The sequence below is a fragment of the Tachypleus tridentatus genome, chromosome 8, assembly GCF_004210375.1.
Source record: "Tachypleus tridentatus isolate NWPU-2018 chromosome 8, ASM421037v1, whole genome shotgun sequence".
NCBI lineage: Eukaryota > Metazoa > Arthropoda > Merostomata > Xiphosura > Limulidae > Tachypleus > Tachypleus tridentatus.
Window position 1 is genome coordinate 92,791,312 of NC_134832.1, and position 19,492 is coordinate 92,810,803.

Below are 19,492 nucleotides of genomic sequence, written 5' to 3' on the forward strand. Positions count from 1 at the left end.
GTGCTAAGTGCATCTGCTATTGCTCCTGCTCATGTTACTCTGCAACAAACGTGACAAGTATCAGTCATTGACCCTCAACAGAAACAAAGCAAGCAGTGTCAGGACATACCATAGTACTGTTTTTACAAGTATTGATTTCATATACATTGCCACAAAAGGAAAATGTGAAACTCGGCAACATCAAATATTTTTACATCTATAAATCTTTATCAAAAAATAATTGGCATAGCATCTTCCCAGGTGGCTATGGTAATAACAATTACAGGAGCCTTGTCTTCAAAAAGATATTTTCATTGAAAGGAAATCCTCCATTTTTTTCTTCTCCCTCAATCTATTTTTAAATGGCGTCACTAAATCTACAAGTTACATGTTACAGATTGAGTCAGTTCCTATACTAATGCAATATGAGATAAGGTGAATATGTAACTCGTCGAAGAAATCGAGACCACACTATACACATTTTTCATGCGCATTATCTACACATTAGTTTTTAAGACCACAAATACACCTTCTTTACTTCAGGCAGGTAGTGCATTTAATTATCTTACAGTGGAAAGTAAACTTTGTTTAGCTTTTCTCGGACACTTGTATTGACAGAACTAAAGAAAATTCGCGGCGGAAAAAATGTTTTTTTTGGCTAAGGAACCACTTCTTGTATTATGCAACTACCTCCTTTTATTTAAGATTTTGGCTCGAGTATTAGTTTTACTTCCTCATAGCTTGGAAACTAGTGCTAATTTAATACAGCCACCATCTGCAAACTGTCAGCATACAACGGAAGCGCCATGAGGATGTACCACACCACCACTTTATGTTACTGCAGTCAACCCTCCACTTCCAACTTTATCTTCCGCGAAGTTTTACAGTAAGTCAGACATAAATACAATAAAATAACACCAAAAGGAAACTTGCTACTTTTTAAACTTGAAAGGTAATACAGTTTCGTGTTTGAACTTAAACTGTACCTTACCTGTTACTGTCAAATCAGTGGTAGTATTATTACTTGAACTAGTCGTAAGAGGCCTGGCATGGCCAAGCGCGTAAGGCGTGCGACTCGTAATCCGAGGGTCGCGGGTTCGCGCCCGCGTCGCGCTAAAACATGCTCGCCCTCCCAGCCGTGGAGGTGTATAATGTGACGGTCAATCCCACTATTCGTTGGTAAAAGAGTAGCCCAAGAGTTGGCGGTGGGTGGTGATGACTAGCTGCCTTCCCTCTAGTCTTACACTGCTAAATTAGGGACGGCTAACACAGATAGCCCTCGAGTAGCTTTGTGCGAAATTCCAAAAACAAACAAACAAACTAGTCGTAATGGCCTGGCATGGCCAAGCGCGTAAGGCGTGCGACTCGTAATCCGAGGGTCGCGGGTTCGCGCCCGCGTCGAGCTAAACATGCTCGCCCTCCCAACCGTGGGGGCGTATAATGTGACGGTCAATCCCACTATTCGTTGGTAAAAGAGTAGCCCAAGAGTTGGGGGTGGGTGGTGATGACTAGCTGCCTTCCCTCTAGTCTTACACTGCTAAATTAGGGACGGCTAGCACAGATAGCCCTCGAGTAGCTTTGTGCGAAATTCCAAAACAAACAAACAAACAAACAAAACTAGTCGTAATAGGCCTAACAGTAACGTTAGTATAATAGTTTATAAATGTTTTCATACGAGACCCAAAACTTGAGTACATTCGAATAGTTTATTGTTATTCTTCAGGAGAATAAAGGATTATGTATGGAATGGAATGGCCTTGGCAATATCCTACATTTCATATTTAACAAACCCCAACAGAGCTTGAGGGGTAACTTGGATGCGCAGAAACGGTTATTTCTCTTCAGTACCACTTTATTAAAAAAATCTCAGTGGACTCAGCAGATAGCCCGATGTGGCTTTGCTATAAGAAACCACACACACACACACTCATTAAAAAGCATATTAAAGCTACACGGCAGCTATGAAACGTTTTGGATGATTATTGATTTTTACTTTACTTTTACGACGAGCAGATTAACTATTGTGCAGCATTGGAGAAAATGCCATGCTGGAGGGTTGAACTGCAGCTAGAACTTGAGGTGAACGGCACCATGTGAAGCGCGTGGGATCGTGACTTAGGTAGTTTGAATATGGTGTTCCTTGAGTGGTTGTGGAGACCAAGGCTGTGATATAGTGAGAAATTACTTTTTTGACATTAATCTGTAGTAGTTTATAATAAAGGGTTGCTTTTACTGGAACTTGGGGTGGATTTAACTTTTAATTTAGATTTTAACATTACGTGAAACGTCACCTATTTGGGGCTGAAATCACAAGATCCAGGGTTCAAGAAAAGAATTGTGCTGTGGGGGAGGGGAGTACACCAAGAAAACCCACTTTCACAGCCAGAGCGCTGAATGAATGTAGCTGTAAGGAAGAATAAAAACAGGATTAATACAAACAAAAGGTTATAAATATACATGTGGCTACATTAGTGAGACATTTATGATAGAGATTGGAAAGTCTGGCTAAAAATCTTTGTGATATATTGGGATGTCGTTCATGTAAGTGTAGTTGTAAGAAACTGGGTGTAGATGGCGATTAAAGTGGTTGTTGAGCACGCGTTCTTACCTTGGGTCAAACTTGACCTTGTAATCCATTAAACAGTGATGTCATATCATACTGTTTCTCATGCAGCATTGTTTGCTTTATATTTGAAATTTCCATTGTTAATTTAGTGAACGAATCTGATGCCAATGTGCAATTTCATTTAGTTACGACTATCATCAAACATAAGATGATAACACATGAGAACGTGTTCCTTCACATCATTCAGGAAAGCAGCAGAAATTTGACAACTACGACAAATTTTGTTTTGGTGAACACTAATTTTATTTAAATTATTATTTATACAATGGGAATCATATGCTATCACCACATCACCATGCTGCTAAATTTATCCAAATGACGTTCACAAGAAGTGATTCATAACCATCATTTTGTTTTTGTACTCATCCCGAATATCTGGATCTATTGTATCAATGATAAAAACCGAATAAATCTTACACCACAATTCTGGTTGCATACTCCACAGCAGTCAAAGCTTTCATAACATTGAAAGTCAAAGCATTTACCAATTTGAAAAACCTTGTATTACAAATTGTTTCACTACAGTTTTCCACATATGACTTAAATGTATCTTAATGTACATCAATTTTGAAATCCTTTTTCGTGTGATTTTTGGTAGAATGATTGTTGCATTTCCGATTTCAGTGTTACGTTCACCTCTTAAAAGTAGTTGTATATTTGATTGTTTGTTTGTTTTGAATTTCGCACAAAGCTACTCGAGAGCTATCTGTGCTAGCCGTCCCTAATTTAGCAGTGTAAGACTAGAGGGAAGGCAGCTAGTCATCACCACCCACCGCCAACTCTTGGGCTACTCTTTTACCAACGAATAGTGGGATTGACCGTCACATTATAACGCCTTTACGGCTGAAAGAGCGAGCATGTTTGGCGCGACGGGGATGCGAACCCGCGACCTTTGAATTTCGAATCGAGTGCCTTAACCACCGGGCCATGCCGGGCCATTATCTCCAAACATATAATTGATTATTTATAAAGTATATTTAATAATGACTGCAAAAGACGTAACGTAAGTATCGTATTTTACAATTGCATTTTTTACTTTTACGAAGCACCAAACATGCTCGCCCTTTCAGCCGTTAAGCATTATAATGCGACGTTCAATCTCACTATTCGTTGGTGAAAGTGTAACCCAAGAGTTGGCGATGGGTGGTGATAACTAGTTGCCTTCCCTCTAGTCTTACACTGCTAAATTAGGAACAGCTAGCGCAGATAGCGCTCGTGTAGCTTTGTGCGAAATTTAAAAACAAACTTCTACCAAATTTATCAACACATTTTTTTGTATTAAACCTCCACTCAGAGTATTTTACGTTTTGGAAATGCCACGAAAAAGGTTTAAACTGGACATAAAATCATTCTTACCAGTGCATTTTTGGTAATCGATCAGCCATGCAGAGGCAAATTTAAGGTTGTATGGGCGCAGAAGCTTATAATTTTTGTGGATGCAACATCCCATGTAATTTTACATAGAATAAATTTATCAATGGCCTAGAGTTAACCCCATTTCCCTAGCCCCTACATAAATACGCCACTGCTGGGAAAAATGTTTGCAAAATTTAGTAAACATTATTGATACAAATGAGACTATCTACATGTAATATCAAATATCTTTTACTAATGATTCTTCGCCAAATGTTCCTTTGCTGCTTGAAAAATGTGAATAATCAAATCAAATCATAGAAGATGTTGTCCGTAGCTCAGTCAGTTTTTTAATCTCGTACATCTATAACTATAATGAGCAAGTCTTGGATCCCTCAGTCATCGAATTTGAAAACTCAACATAATTACGTTCTGTTGCTAATATTCTTGCCTCTTGTACATGCCCGGATGACGAATCATTCTGCATTCCATTTTCTCTTCTATGCTTGTGTTATCATGACTGCAGTCACAGTTGAAGCATTTTTCTCGTACTCTACACTTCATACGTTTGCATTTACATGTTACTGTCGTATGAGCAATCTTTTTTCCCAAAACGAGTCAATGGAAAATCTTAATCTTCCAGAATGTTACATAATATGGTATAATTTCAATTTTTCAGGAAGGCCACAGGTTTAGCTATGTTACGTTATGAGATAATAATTACAAAATCGTTTAGCCAGTTATCTTTTATTTGTGACTTTAATGTCCATGTGGGACTAAAAATAAATTTGTATCTGGGAAATGTGCAATACGTGTTAAAATTTTGTTACATGTCGAATTATACAAAACATATTAAGTTTGCTCTAAAATGATAAATAAGGCAATTAAAATAACGTTATTTAAATCTGTAATATTTTATACACCTGGTTGTTAAAAAACAAACTAAATAATCGTAGGCATTGTATGAAACTGCTTTAATATTTCAATAGATGTTTTTTCCTCAGCGACCGGAAAACTTTTTCATTAACTGGAATTTACCCTGGTTTTTTTCTTAATCACAAGTTGTATTTTTTCGACCTATTGTCTTCAGAATACAGCATAGATAAATAAAGGTCTTGATTATATCAGTCTCCTAAGTAAATCTGCAAACTTCAATAAAGTCACTCTTTAGCCTTCTTTTTTTTCAAGTGAGAATAAGTCAACAGATTTTAACTTATCTTCACAAGACTTATCTTCTTTCATTTTAGGAATCATCTCTTTGAATAGGTCTATATCCTTTTTATATAAGAAGAACAAAGTTATTTACGATACTAACTGGACTTAATCAGTGATTTGTTGAAGATGGCCTGGCATGGCCTAGCGCGTTAAGGCGTGCGCTTCGTAATCTGAGGGTCGCGGGTTCGCGCCCGCGTCGCGCCAAACATGCTCGCCCTCCCAGCCGTGGGGGCGTTATAATGTGACGGTCAATCCCACTATTCGTTGGTAAAAGATAGCCCAAGAGTTGGCGGTGGGTGGTGATGACTAGCTGCCTTCCCTCTAGTCTTACACTGCTAAATTAGGGACGGCTAGCACAGATAGCCCTCGAGTAGCTTTGTGCGAAATTCCAAAACAAACAAACAAAAGATTTGTTGAAGACATTATTACCTCTTTAGATTGTGGAAAATAATGCGTCTGTTACTACATCTTAAAATTATCATATATTAATTTTTCACTTAGTAACAAAGCACTTTCTCAATGGCTAAAGTGAGTATAACCATTTTTACATGATCATTTTTTTTCAGCGATGTTATTGCGTGGGTTTCCATCTACTTTAAAATCGTAAGTCTGTGTGACCTAAATTATTCTAATTCAAATGTATTATCTAACACTTAATAGGATGCAGTGCCACTTACGAAGTAATACCAATGGATCCAAGTTATTCATCATATCTCAGTTTTCTTAATAGAGTTAAAATACCCCAAAATATAATGTCATTGGAAAATTATACTAATTTATCACCCATTTAATTTAGACTAAAATAATAGACATAGAATATATAGAAATAACTTAAATATTCTAATATTTACTAACAATGAGTATTACAAACTCAAATTGGCACCTGTTTCCCCTAAGATAGTTCCGATGAATAATGGGAGTTTCGTCAAGATATGTAATGTGAACTAATTTTGTAATATCTCATGAACTTAACTCGTGAGAAATAAAAAGTCTAAACACAAACGTAAAATTAAACTAAAAGATCCTTATTCAAACAAATATAGTAAATAAATATCTTACTTTCTACAAAGCCCGGCATGGCCAGGTGGTTAAGGCACTCGACTCGTAATCTGAGAATCGCGGGTTCGAATCCCCGTCACACCAAACATGCTCGCCCTTTTAGCCGTGGAGGCATTAAAATGTAATGGTAAATCCTACTATTCATTGATAAAAAAAGTAGCCCAAGAGTTAGCAATGGGTGGTGATGACTAGCTACTAAATTAGGTCGGCTAGCGCAGATAGCCCTCGGGTAGCTTTGTGCGAAATTCAAAAACAAACTTTCTACAATGGATGGTCGCATTTAATGGAGTTAGGTTAGAAGTTGTTCAGGGGAGATCGAAAGCAAGACTAATTCTGTTAATAACATGATCGAAACTGAGTAAATCTCATGTTACTATAACTTCACAAATAACAGGTGATGTTATTGTCATTTAAGTTGTTGTTTTGAATTAAGCACATCGAAACCCGGTTTTTAGCGTTATAAGTCCGCAGACATACCACTGAGCCACTGGGGGCCTTGTCATTTAGGTGAATGATACAAAGCAATAGATAACTACATGTAGAGCAAAAGCAAGTAACTTTCTTGACCAACATGTTATGTTGGAACTGCAAAAATACCAAGTGTTAAAAGAAATCTGTATTAATACAAGGAGGTAGAAACCACAAGGTATGGTTATATACCACAGCCTCAACTACGAAAGAGGTGTTATTAATGAAGTTAGTAACTCTAAATAAACTACCTCTAAAGTTGACTGAAAACATATTATCAGATCTTAAGTTGGAAACATAAAGTAGTTGTTATGAATATGTTATGCTTAAAATTATGGCATTAATCCCATCACCACGGGTGTTACTGACGTCATGCTTAAACCCCTTTTGTGCATGTTACTGAGTTACGTTAAAAATGTAATTAAACCACAGTATTTTAATGAAATTACTATTATAAAGTAGGTTGTGACTTTTATATTATATAAGTTTTATTCCTTTATTTTAAAAAGAAACCTTTAAAAGAGCAATTAAAACCGAAAGTTTTTGCTGCCACGTGACATTAAAAGTGTAAACTTTAACAGATGTTATACATGATGCTGCGAGATTGTAATAAAGTCTGTCGGCATAGAAGGTTAAATTAAAGTACCAGCTATGTTTAATTAACGTCTGAAAAATTCCCAATAATTTCTCGATGGGGGTTTTATACTGTAATATTTCTCAGCTTGAGATCTGCCACGCCCACTTGCAAAGTCAAGGCTGTGTTACTAGGTGACAGTTTAAAGTTGAATGACAATATAAAAGGAGAGATTTTGCAATATTCAATTATATCCTGCAAAAAACCTCTACCAGTGTATGGACGTGTAGCATGAGATAGAAAAGAAGCTTATTCCATTGTTCTCTTGACGTCTATCTAGTGCTTGGTCAGTATTTCTCCTTTTATATGTATTAGTTTGAAAAACAGTTAGTTTGCGTTTATATGTTAATTAGCTATGTATTATTTGTGTTTATAAATGCATATTTGAAAATTTCTTTATTGCATACACTCGACTTAATGTAGTTTGCTTTGTAAAAATGTTCAAGCAAAATGGCGTCGTTCGCGTGTGCAAACGTTGGTGAAAGAATTTGTGGATGACATTTGTTCGATAATTACTATCGAACATCATACTTTCACGTTAGCAAGACAAAGTTAGCATACCTGCATCAAGAATAAAACATAAAGAACTAGAAAGGAAAATTAAACTATAAGTGAAAATATAAGGACGTGAAATTACGTTAATGAGAAAAATAAATTAAAAATATTATAGTAACATTTAAAAGGTATCTACATATTTTAATATTTTAAATTTAATCATTTCATTTCACTGTACGTTGATAATGATAACCAGACTTAATGATTAAACAGAGAAAATGGGAAATAAAATATGAACATTTACTTCAAAAACACATGATATTCATTTAGGAGGTTACAGATTATGCAAATGAATTATGAAAACTATAAGATAATAAAATGAAAATCACTTTGCATGTAAACTATTCAAAGTCTGAGTGTATATAAATACATTAAATAATGAATGTGTATTATAGATAGTGGAAAAACCAAATTAAATGTCATATTTTTCTAGAACTACATAAACTTAGGATTGTTTAAGGCAAAACTATTTCATCAACTAGATTCCTTTTTATTAAGAACTATCATGAGTTACATACGTATCCACAGTGTAAATAGGTCGTAATATTTATTATACTTAGCTGTGTTCTGTGAACAATTAGTTTTAATTCTCCTCATGTTCAGAAGGGAGAACACTGATTATATTTCTTATGGATTTTCGTCAGTTAAATTACATTCACTGATTAAAACCATGAGTTCATCTCGTTTTTCACTGGTCATGTTGTTTTTAAGAGTGTGATTTTTACCGGTTTCAGTTTACTAAAGTTACGCGTGGTTTTGGATACACTTGATGCAACTATTAATAAAATCCTATGAGCTTTAGCAGCCTCTGAAAAAACCTTACGTCTATTATTCTTATGTGTGAAATAAGCTGCCTTCTTGAATGCTATTGTTTCAGCTGATGAGCCTGTTGACATATTTACTTTACTTTCAACTGATGTCGAGGGGATTGGGATTTATTAGAAGAATGATTAAATAACTGTGATGTAATATCCTCTCAATGATTAATTATTTGGAGTCAGTGTATTTAGAAATGTTGGGAACACGTACTGAATACTAGACATCTCGTCATTCATCTCAAATATCATGTAATCAAATGCATTTGCAAATTAATATCTGTAATATTCTTCCATTAGTAAAACTGTATGTATGTCCAATGTCATGAATTTTCCGAATCAGTTTAAGTTGTCTCTGAAAATGTTTATTTTTGTATTCTGCATCAATAGCATTTTGTTTAACATAAAAAGCTGTTGTCTCAATTAGCCCATTCATTATTACATAAAGGATCATTTCTGTGACATGACTGCAATAATCACATCCAACTTTCCTTGCTCTGTAAGTTACATCAACATTTTGGCTAAATGAAAATGTTCTTGCTGAAATTTAAGGTTACAATGAAGTTGGATTCTTAAATCCTATTTAGAAGCCCTGATGTTTTGGTTCATTTTTTTTTTTTTTGTTAGCAGCATTTGCTTCAATAAAGTTCGAGTACTTAAACTAAAAGTAAATGTTGAGTAGCTGTTTGCTGTTCAAAAACAGGCCAAGCATTGTTTGATGTTTGATGTGATTCCAACTTCCAGTATGTTCAAACTAATAGGTAAAACCGAAACTGAAACAAGACTATGGATAAAGTAGATGATTCTATTCTTCAAATGAGACTTAGATTAAACAGTCAGAAAACAGTTATTGAAGTTTTATTTTCAGTTTAAATAATTAAGCTTACACACTCAACTGTGATATTCGTTTTGAATCTTCAAGAAATTGTTTTTTAAGGTTTTAATGATTCCATTATGTACACATTTCTTCAGCTGAACTATCCAGTTGTGGGAAGTGATTGCTGCCAAGATGTCTCCCTAGTGAACAAGTTCTTCTTCGATTATCTCGCCAATTTCTCTAGTAATTCTTGATGGATTACCGCTGAATTTCACCCCACTCTAAATTACATCCATTATAGACCAATGCCACCCAAATGTGTCTATCAACCTAAGAAAAACCAGGATCCTTCGTTCAGGCAAAGTTTTCCTCCAGCCCTCTACTCTGACCGATCTGATGTTCAGAATATGCAGATATTCAGCATTCTATCGAAGCATCCAACGAATCTAATCTCCATGCTGTTAACCGGGTCCGATCCATAACTACAGGCCTCCTCACCCAGTTCGTGAAAGTAGTAACCACCTCCAACCAGTGACTAACCGCATTGTAGCTAATGCCTGTTTATTTCACTTTGAAGTCCATCGTCCACCATCATCGATCGTCGCTACATTTCTACAAATCCAGCAAGCCTGACTTACAACCACATCTCTCAAAGAGACCCACGCCGTCGCGCATGTCTCACCTATCACTAATAAAACTTTATTTGTCCCACAGGTTAATAAATCACAGTTTGTTATCTCCTGAACCACAACTGCATAATCAAAAAACTCGCTACTTCGCAACAGCCTTGGTCTCTTTCGCCTTTCTTGAAACAGTTACCACTGTCGGTCATCCAAACCTTCTATCCTTTTATACTTTCAGTTCTGGTTCACAGCTCTCCCCATCAGTTTTTATGCTAGTGGAAACTTAGACCAACCCCAAGTAATACTGTATTTATCATCCCCTCTTAGTATTATCATCACTCTATTTTAGTAACACTTAACCTTAATTCCGCGAGCAGGGCTGAAGAGAAACTGACATTTCTGAATGCCCATCTCTGTCTCATAAGTCTCTTCGGGGATTGCAAGATAAAAAAAGCAAAATCTCTGTCAAGATGAATTGAAATTATGTGCCAATTATATCGACTGTACTTATTTTTGGGACGAAGAATAATTTTCTTAATCATAACATGAAATCACTTTACGCCCGGACTAGTAATGAAACAAACTATTTTCACAAACAAATCTTTAATAAAAATGTTTCATTACAAAATCTTATTTTTTTGTGTAAAAAAAAAAACGTATACTTTTTACGAAAGCATGCCGACATTTTTGAAGATACATATGATGTAGGGCTCGCCATGGCCAGATAGGTTAAGGAGTTCGACTCGTAATCTAAGGATTGCAGGTTTGAATCCCCGTCGCACCAAACATGCTCGCCCTTTCAGCTGTGGAGGCGTTATAATGTGACGGTCAATCCCACTATTCGTTGGTAAAAGAATAGCCCAAGAGTTTGTGGTGGGTGGTGATGGCTAGCTGCCTTCCCTCTAATCTTATACTACTAAATTAGGGACGGCTAGTACAGATAACACTTGCGTAGCTTTGCGCGAAATTCAAACAAACAAACACATGATGTATCAAAAGTTATAGTACAAATACTTACTTAACTTGGGCAAATGTTTAGACGAACTGCTGTGTATTACAACAAGCCAGTAGTGAAAGGGTTACGAGGGTATGCAGGATTCTTAACCTTTGAAAATGAAATTACTCCTTTTTTTTTCTAATTTTGCTCAAACTGAGGAAACAATTTGCTCAAACGACTTAGATTTTAAGGAACAGGTTCCCTTCCCGCTCCCGCATACATGTGAATATAGTTAGTGAAGCTTGCTGTGTCAAATGTTTACTCTGAATTACACCTTTCGTTGTGACATATATACTATCACATACATTTCGTGATATGGATTTGGTGAACCTCGGCGCATCTTTGCTTTATTATATCATTTGTTTCAAGAATTTTTATTCTAATGCATATAGGTATAAAAAATCAAACAAACAATCAACTTGCAATTAATAAATAATTAATTTATCATTGTGATATAATACGGAAGGACGGAAACAGGTTTAATCAAAAGTAGTCCCAAGATACAGTTACAAATGTTTATTTTAGTTTCAGATTTCAAATATAATTCCACCTATATGTTGTATTATATGAAAGCAAAGCATCTTGTATAGTCATTTCTGTCACATCGATTTATTTACATTTATTAATAATACTCTTTATATAGAATTCAATAGCAAAACGTACCTTTCTTGTCTCTGCACAATACAGAAAACTGTTACCTTACTCTAAGTAATTACAGTAAACTATAATACAAATCCCTCTGTTCTGCGGGTAGCTGGATCTACAACTGTGCTGGCTGATAACTAACCAACAAAGATCATACACGTTTTTGCAAACTAAAATAAAAAAATAAAAAAATAAAAAAGCTCCCCTAACAAGAAAGATGTAAAGAAAGTACTAGTTCAATGTGAATACTGATAAATAAATTGGAATTGTGGAAACACATGTACAAACAACAAAGAAATATCCCGGAAAAGGTATCAGTAAAGATGCTAAAATACACATTTATAACTTAGAAATATAGGAAACGCTTACAGACACATAAAAACCATAAAATGAAATTTTATCTTCCTTTCACATGGAGAAATGAAACAGAAGATAAATAACTTATTAGAAACTTCAACTGAAATGTAGGTGCGGTGCAAAAGATTAACAAAATACTAAAGAAAAATTACAAGTTTAAACAGTGTAGTGCTGTGAATAGAATGTAATTGCAATAAATTCAGTGCAAAAACAAATCATTATGACAATGTTTAATATTTGCTTAAATGTTGGTTTTTATATTAAGCTACAGACATGAACACTACAAATGCTGCAACATACACTTTTTTATACATAATGTTACAACTAAGTATAAAATTTTGTTATATACAGTTATGTTTTTATAATTAAATTGATTTTTTATGTCTTAATAATTTTAACTGTGTGAATGAACAGTTATATCAGAATAAGAAAAAGAGGTTTCAGAACATTCATAAAAAAATTAATGTAACATCTCAATCAGATAATTATCCTAAACATATTTATATATATCATCTTACATATTTAAATTTGCAGGGAGTTTAATTAAATATATTTTATTAGGAGTCATTTGAATCAAAGGTTGTGATAATGTATTAAGCATTGTTTAACAATAACTGGTAAATAATAACTTCAACTGTGATTATGTTATAGATGCAAGAAAAAGCTTTCAGAAATTGAGTCAAGTACTTGGACGCCTACGAATATCAATATCACATATAATATAGAGAGAAGTAAGATGTAATTATCATCAGGAATTTTATATGTTTTTAGTTATATTTACTGTTAAAACCCAAATTTCAGTGTTTAGAAAAGTTGTTTCGTGTCCTTTGTATGTGAAAAATACATACATTACATACAGCGGCTAGAGAATGGAGTAGTTCTTTATATCATACCCGTTTCCAAGTGAAAAATATCAATCACTTCTGTTGTGAGCTATGATTGGACAGTTGTTTGTGTGTGTGTGTGTGTGTGTGTGTTTCTTATGACAAAGTCATAATGGGCTATTTGCTGTTTCCACTGAGGGAAAATCAAGCCACTGATTTTAGCGTCGTAAGTCAGAAGACTTACTGCTCTCTTGGGGAGGGGGGTCGCTTGGTTCTGTAGGGGACAAAATCAGAGTACAAAAGTATATAGTAAACTGGAACGAAAATTTTAGGACAAAACAAGAAATCGTTGTGCCGACTATTTTACGTGAATTTTTTTTTCATTTCACTGAATAAATAATTTAAACCAGCACAAACATTTAATAAACATGGAGTTAGTTAGAGTTAACATGAATTTAAATTTGTCACGAAATCTAATAATATGATATTTATGCAGTAAAAGATATTCAGGATTCATAAAGAAATACTTATATTGTGCGTGACTGTAAGGTTAGATACATGGGCAAAACTAAGCGCAATTTGAAAGTTAGTCTATGAGCACTTAGTCATATTGTGTAGATATTTTGTTTGTTTGAAACTAAGCACAAAACGACAGAATGAGCTGTATGTGCTCTGCCCAACATCGGTATCGAAACCTATTTTCTAGCGTTGTAACTCGCAGGCACCCCACTGGAGGGCACGAAGATCTCGCCCGCTCTTAGGACGCCATGCCACTCAGCAGTTCGATCACGTAAGAAATCATAAGTCATAACATACTAATCAACGACTTTACAATCACAACAGTCGGATCTACAGACACTGAATATAACATAAGATGTCATATAATTGCGAACGACCACTATAATCTAAATATTCAACAAACACCGTTCCAAATATAATACCGCTTTGCTTAACATAAAGACAGTAACTTAGTAAATGTCTTATAACTGTAAAACACCATCTGAGTCTAAATATTCAACAAAACCGTTCCAACTAATACTGTTTTAATTAACATAATGACATTTAGCTGGTACAACTGTAAAGTCTACGGATTTACAACATGCTGCTATACCACTGTGGTCGCAAAAGATGTCAAATATAAGCGGAAAGATAATAGAAAATATGCAAACAAAGGTCGTCGATCGTCGTTGACTCCCCATTTGAGCCTTCCAATGACATTTTTATCATTAATAACAATATCTATGTATATATGTCTGCAACGACTTAAAGATTAATATTGTAAAACAACGAATTTAAAAAACTTAAATTGTTTACTTTATTGTATTATATGTACTTTACAAAATTTTATTTGAGAATAAAAGGAATCATACTTACAGAATATCTATAGATAATTTACGTATACAGCTTCACTGAGTTTTAAAGGTTTTTAATCACTACAGTTGGTTTAATTACACAATCTAACTGTCTTTAGATAACTGGTTCAGGGGTCCGTAGAATACATTAATATCGTTGTGTCATTGCATCCTTTCCTGTCTGGCATCAGTATGTGCCAAGTTCTGTTCTTCTCATCTTTAATCCTATTTTTGTTGTTCTTGATATTAAATACAACAGAACAAAAACGAACTACTTTATCAACTTGATCAATCTACCTGAAGAATGCGAAGAAAAGTATTTCTCGCGTAATTAGAGTTTTTTTTAGAATAATAGTAGAATTTTAGAATAGTAATTTAGAATAATTTCATTATTCTGAAATAGTAGATTATATAGAACATTACATATAGAAACTTTGTACTGAACTAATAGCAACAATTATAAACCATAGGTTACTGTTGTTCATCAAAAATGTTTTTGTACAACCTAAATTATTACTTTTAGTTTTATCTATGCAACTATCTATGTAATATACAAAATGACACGTCTAATAATATTTTGTGATAATACGTAACCTATTTATCCATCTCAGCTGTTCCACCCTATAATTTAAATTAAACAATTTTAGAAAATTATAGCCAGGGGTTATTATTCATATACTTATCTAGCATTTTTTTTAAACTCACATTTATTGCTTCTACAACATTTGAAGACAACCCATTTCAAAAACCAACCACCCTCTTAGAAAATTGAAACTGTCATAGCAGAAGATGACTTTTACTCTAACAAAAGTTATACTAGTGTACCTTACTCCTACTATTCTCACTGTTAAATATGGATAAAGACGATGCATCAACAGTATCAATTCCCTTCAAGAACTTAAACACCTCACTCAGATCTCCCATAACTCTTGTTTCATGAAAAGAAAACAATTTGAGATATTTCAGTCTCTCCTCATCTGTTCTAGTAATCCTTCTGTGAACCCTTTCCAACAATTCAATGTCTTTCTTAGGTAAGGAGCCAAAAACTATACACAATATTCCATATCTGATCTAATTAGGGACAAGTTCAATGAAATCATGATCTCTTTATATTTGTATTCAGTATTTCTGTAGATAAAATTTAAAATCTTATTTGCCCTAACACTAGCGACAGTCTACTACACAGATGGCTTTAGAGACTGATCAGTTATTAAACCACAATCATTTTCTTTCATAACACTGATAAGGTAGTTTCCATCCCAATTATGATTATAATTCAAATTATCATAACCCACATGGAACAGTTTTCATTTATCATAAAATTAAATCGCATCTGCCATTTATTTTCTCAACACACTAAATGATTACTAAATCCTTTTGTAAAGCAGCAGCATCCTCTCTACAGCCAGCATCACCATAGAACTTGATATCTTCGGCAAATTTAAGTAATTTATTGACCATTTATTCACTCATTAATGTGAATAAAAAAAACAATGGCTCTGAGACTGAGCCTTGAGGTACCTTAGTTATAACATTTGTCCAGTTTGAATGAGCTCCATTTGAAACAACCCTCTTCTCTCTTCCATCCAGTCACTCTTTTATCTAGTTAAAGTTATCTCTCACACATACAGGTATAAATTTCTTCACAACCATTTTATGTGGTACTTTGCAAATGCTTTCTGAAACATTCACATACACCAAATATACACCCTTACCCTCATCTATATAAGCAGTAATCTTTTCAAAGAATCTCAAAAGATTTGTAAGGTAAGATCTTCCTCAGTGGAACTATGTTCACTATCAAATAAAATTATAAACATTGTTAAACGACTTTGGAAAGCATCTTTTAACAGAAGTTACAAATCTTTTCTCACAACCGATGTAAGACTAATGGGTTTACATTTACTGAGACAAGTTGTATTACCTCTCTTAAAAATAGAATATACCTTAGCTAACTTCCAATTCTCTGGTTACTATCAATTATTTAAGAACTAACAAAAAATAGTAGTAAATGTCTCACATATCCAATCTTTACCATTGAGGAAACGTAGTTTGGCTCAGGAGACTTACCATTTAGTTAATATTTTAATTTTTTTCTTAATCAGTTTGAACTTAGTGCAATTATTTTGTTCAAGCTCATTTACATTTATCAGCTTTTCAAGACATGGAATACTGCTTAAATCTTCGTTAATAAAAATCGGAAAAAAACAAGATTTAATAACCAAGCCATCTTATAATCATTATATACTAGTCTCTCTTTATCACCCTTGTAGGGTCCTATCCCCATTCTAACATTTTTTTTATTCTTAATGCACTTAAAGAAATCTTTACTTTTAATTTTTAAATTTCTAGCCAGTCTATTCTCATACATACTTTTTGATGTTCTAATTTCTGTTTCACAATTTTTTATCTTCTATTATCTTGGCTAGGTGGGTTAAGGCGTTCGACTCGTAATCTGAGGTCGCGGGTTCGAATCCCGGTCGCCCCAAACATGCTCGCCCTTTCAGCCGTGCGGGCGTTATAATGTAACAGCCAATCCCACTATTCGTTGGTAAAAGAGTAGCCCAAGAGTTGGCGGTAGGTGGTGATCACTAGCTGCCTTTCTTCTAGTTTTACACTGCTAAATTAGGGACAACTAGCGCAGATAGCCTTCGTGTAGCTTTGCGCGAAATTCAAAACAAACAAACAATCTATCATCTTGTTAATTTCTTATCATAAAGGCCAATTGAAATTTCTTACGTTTATGATGCTTTTCTGTCTTTCTATCTCTTAAACTCTTTGTGAGATAACTTGTTCTTTTTTTACTTGATGCTACCCACCGCCAACTCTTGGGCTACTTTTTTACCAACGAATAGTGGGATTGATCGTTACATTATAACGCCCCACGGCTGAAAGAACCCCTTCATGTTTGTAAAACAGGGATTCGATCCCGAAACCCTTGGATTACGAGTCGATCGCCTTAACCCACCTGGCCATGCCGGGCTACATATTAAAACCAATTTGCTTTAGTAGTACAACGTATATGTAGAACCCCTTCCACCTTTGTAAAACATATGTAAATGAAATATTTTATCAAGTTATATCAATAGCTTAAAATGGATTTCATTTTCTCCATGACCTTGTAGGATTATATATATATATAAGTGTGGACAATACTTCATTGTGTTGCGATATCAGTCTCAACCAATTACATCAAAAACGTCTTCATCTCTGGGACAACATGGATGTTTTAAAGTATTTAAACGAAAAACAAACACTTGTATCTCTGATTTCAGAATTGCTTTCCAGTGTTTTTTCTTATAGCAGAAAATTTTATATTTAAAGTTTTGCCGACTTTAATCATACATCAGAATGTGTTTCAATTTTTTTCGGCATTTAGAATTAAATTTTGTTTGTTTGTTGTTTAGCCCAAAGTTTCACGATTGTCTATACGTTCTGTTCCACCAAGTGTATTAAAATAATATTTATATTGGTTATCTAATTTTTGATATAAAATAAAACGTAGAATGAACGTAAAGGGCACCTTCTCAGAGTATTTTACTCTTCAGGCGGGTATTCCTTTGTATAAGTGGTTAGCTCTATCCTCTTCATGACGAATGTAAGTGACATGCTCTTAACGGATCTAAATTTTTGTATAATATCCCATTTTATAGATGATGTAGCAATATGGAAGAGTTCCACAACCCTTCAATAGTTGCCATCAATTTACAACTCTTTCTTATTGATCAAATAATGAAATATTGCCAAAACACAGAACTAAAATAGACATTCCCCAAACAAATACGGTATTATTTTCACAAAAGATAAAAACGCTAAGACACAAACCATAACTATACCTATATAGAACTCGTCTACATACCATCAAATAAGTAAAATGTCTTAAACGAATAAATGATCCAAAATTAACATGGAGAAGTCATATTAGCCAAATCTATACAAATTTAATAGTATTGTCTGTTGAATAGCCATGTAACTACTTTGCATGGTTTGGCTAAGTATTCACGAAAATTCGTATGGAGGTTTATTAGATCCAAGCAGGGTTACATATAAATCTTTCAATTTTGCGTTTTGCACTTTATATGGGTCTTTTTTTATTTTTTTTACCCATACTTTATTCCTTGTAGATGAATCTTTAAATTTGGTATGAGGTTTGTTGGTATTATGGGAGATACATACAAATCTTCAATTTTGCGAATTTTACGGGAATTTTTGCGTATTTTTTTACCACCTTCATCCACGCTGATGGATCTTCACAAAATTTGACATGAAAGTTTGTTGGCTTCATACAAAGATATATGTCAACTTCGGCTTCACATTTTGTGTTTTGCAGTTTTTATGTGCATTTTTACGTTTTTTTTAAGTGAAAGGGAAGCAACATTTCATAAATTATGAATTTATATACATTACGTTCAGGCGAACTCTATCTAGTTACAAGTACGACAATAAGTAAACAGTATTTACCCCAGTAATTGAATATACCAGTCGAATATGGAGTAATGTAACACAGACAATATCAACAAATTAAAAATAATGCAGAATGCAGTAATTACTAAGTTTTATAAAATGCTTAGAAAAAAAAACTACTGACTTCATTCTTAATTATGCAAATATACAACCAATTCACGATAGGCTCCAAGTATTTTGTTAAAAATCTATTCAATAATGATTTATTACCCTGCAGCCTCCATATATTGTTATATCATGTACGATGATCATAGTTCTAAGTATTTTTTACCACTCACTATGTATTACAAGAAAAGGTCTACCTACATGAGACAATAAATATGTTACTTAGATTAGATTATCAAAACTTTTTTTAAAAAGATATATTATGTCAAATATGCGTTTAATAATGTGACCAAGTGACAACGTGACGATTTGTCAGTGTAACTGTTTGCTAGCGTATAAAGACAAAATGAAAAGCAGTAACGTTGTAGTACTAAATGTTATAGTTTAATATTCTTGTAAATGACCCTGAAAAGAGGAAAGAAGAATTAATGTCCTAACCCCTTGATGTTAATACAGCATTCGACAGCAAACATCTTAAATCGTAAAGAAGTAAAAAAGGGATATAGATAGAACTTGATTTTACCAGATCGCGAAGAGCATCGACTAAACACTAACCCAAGACTCGTCTTGACAAAACACTTCCTTCCTTTCATAATAAAAATAA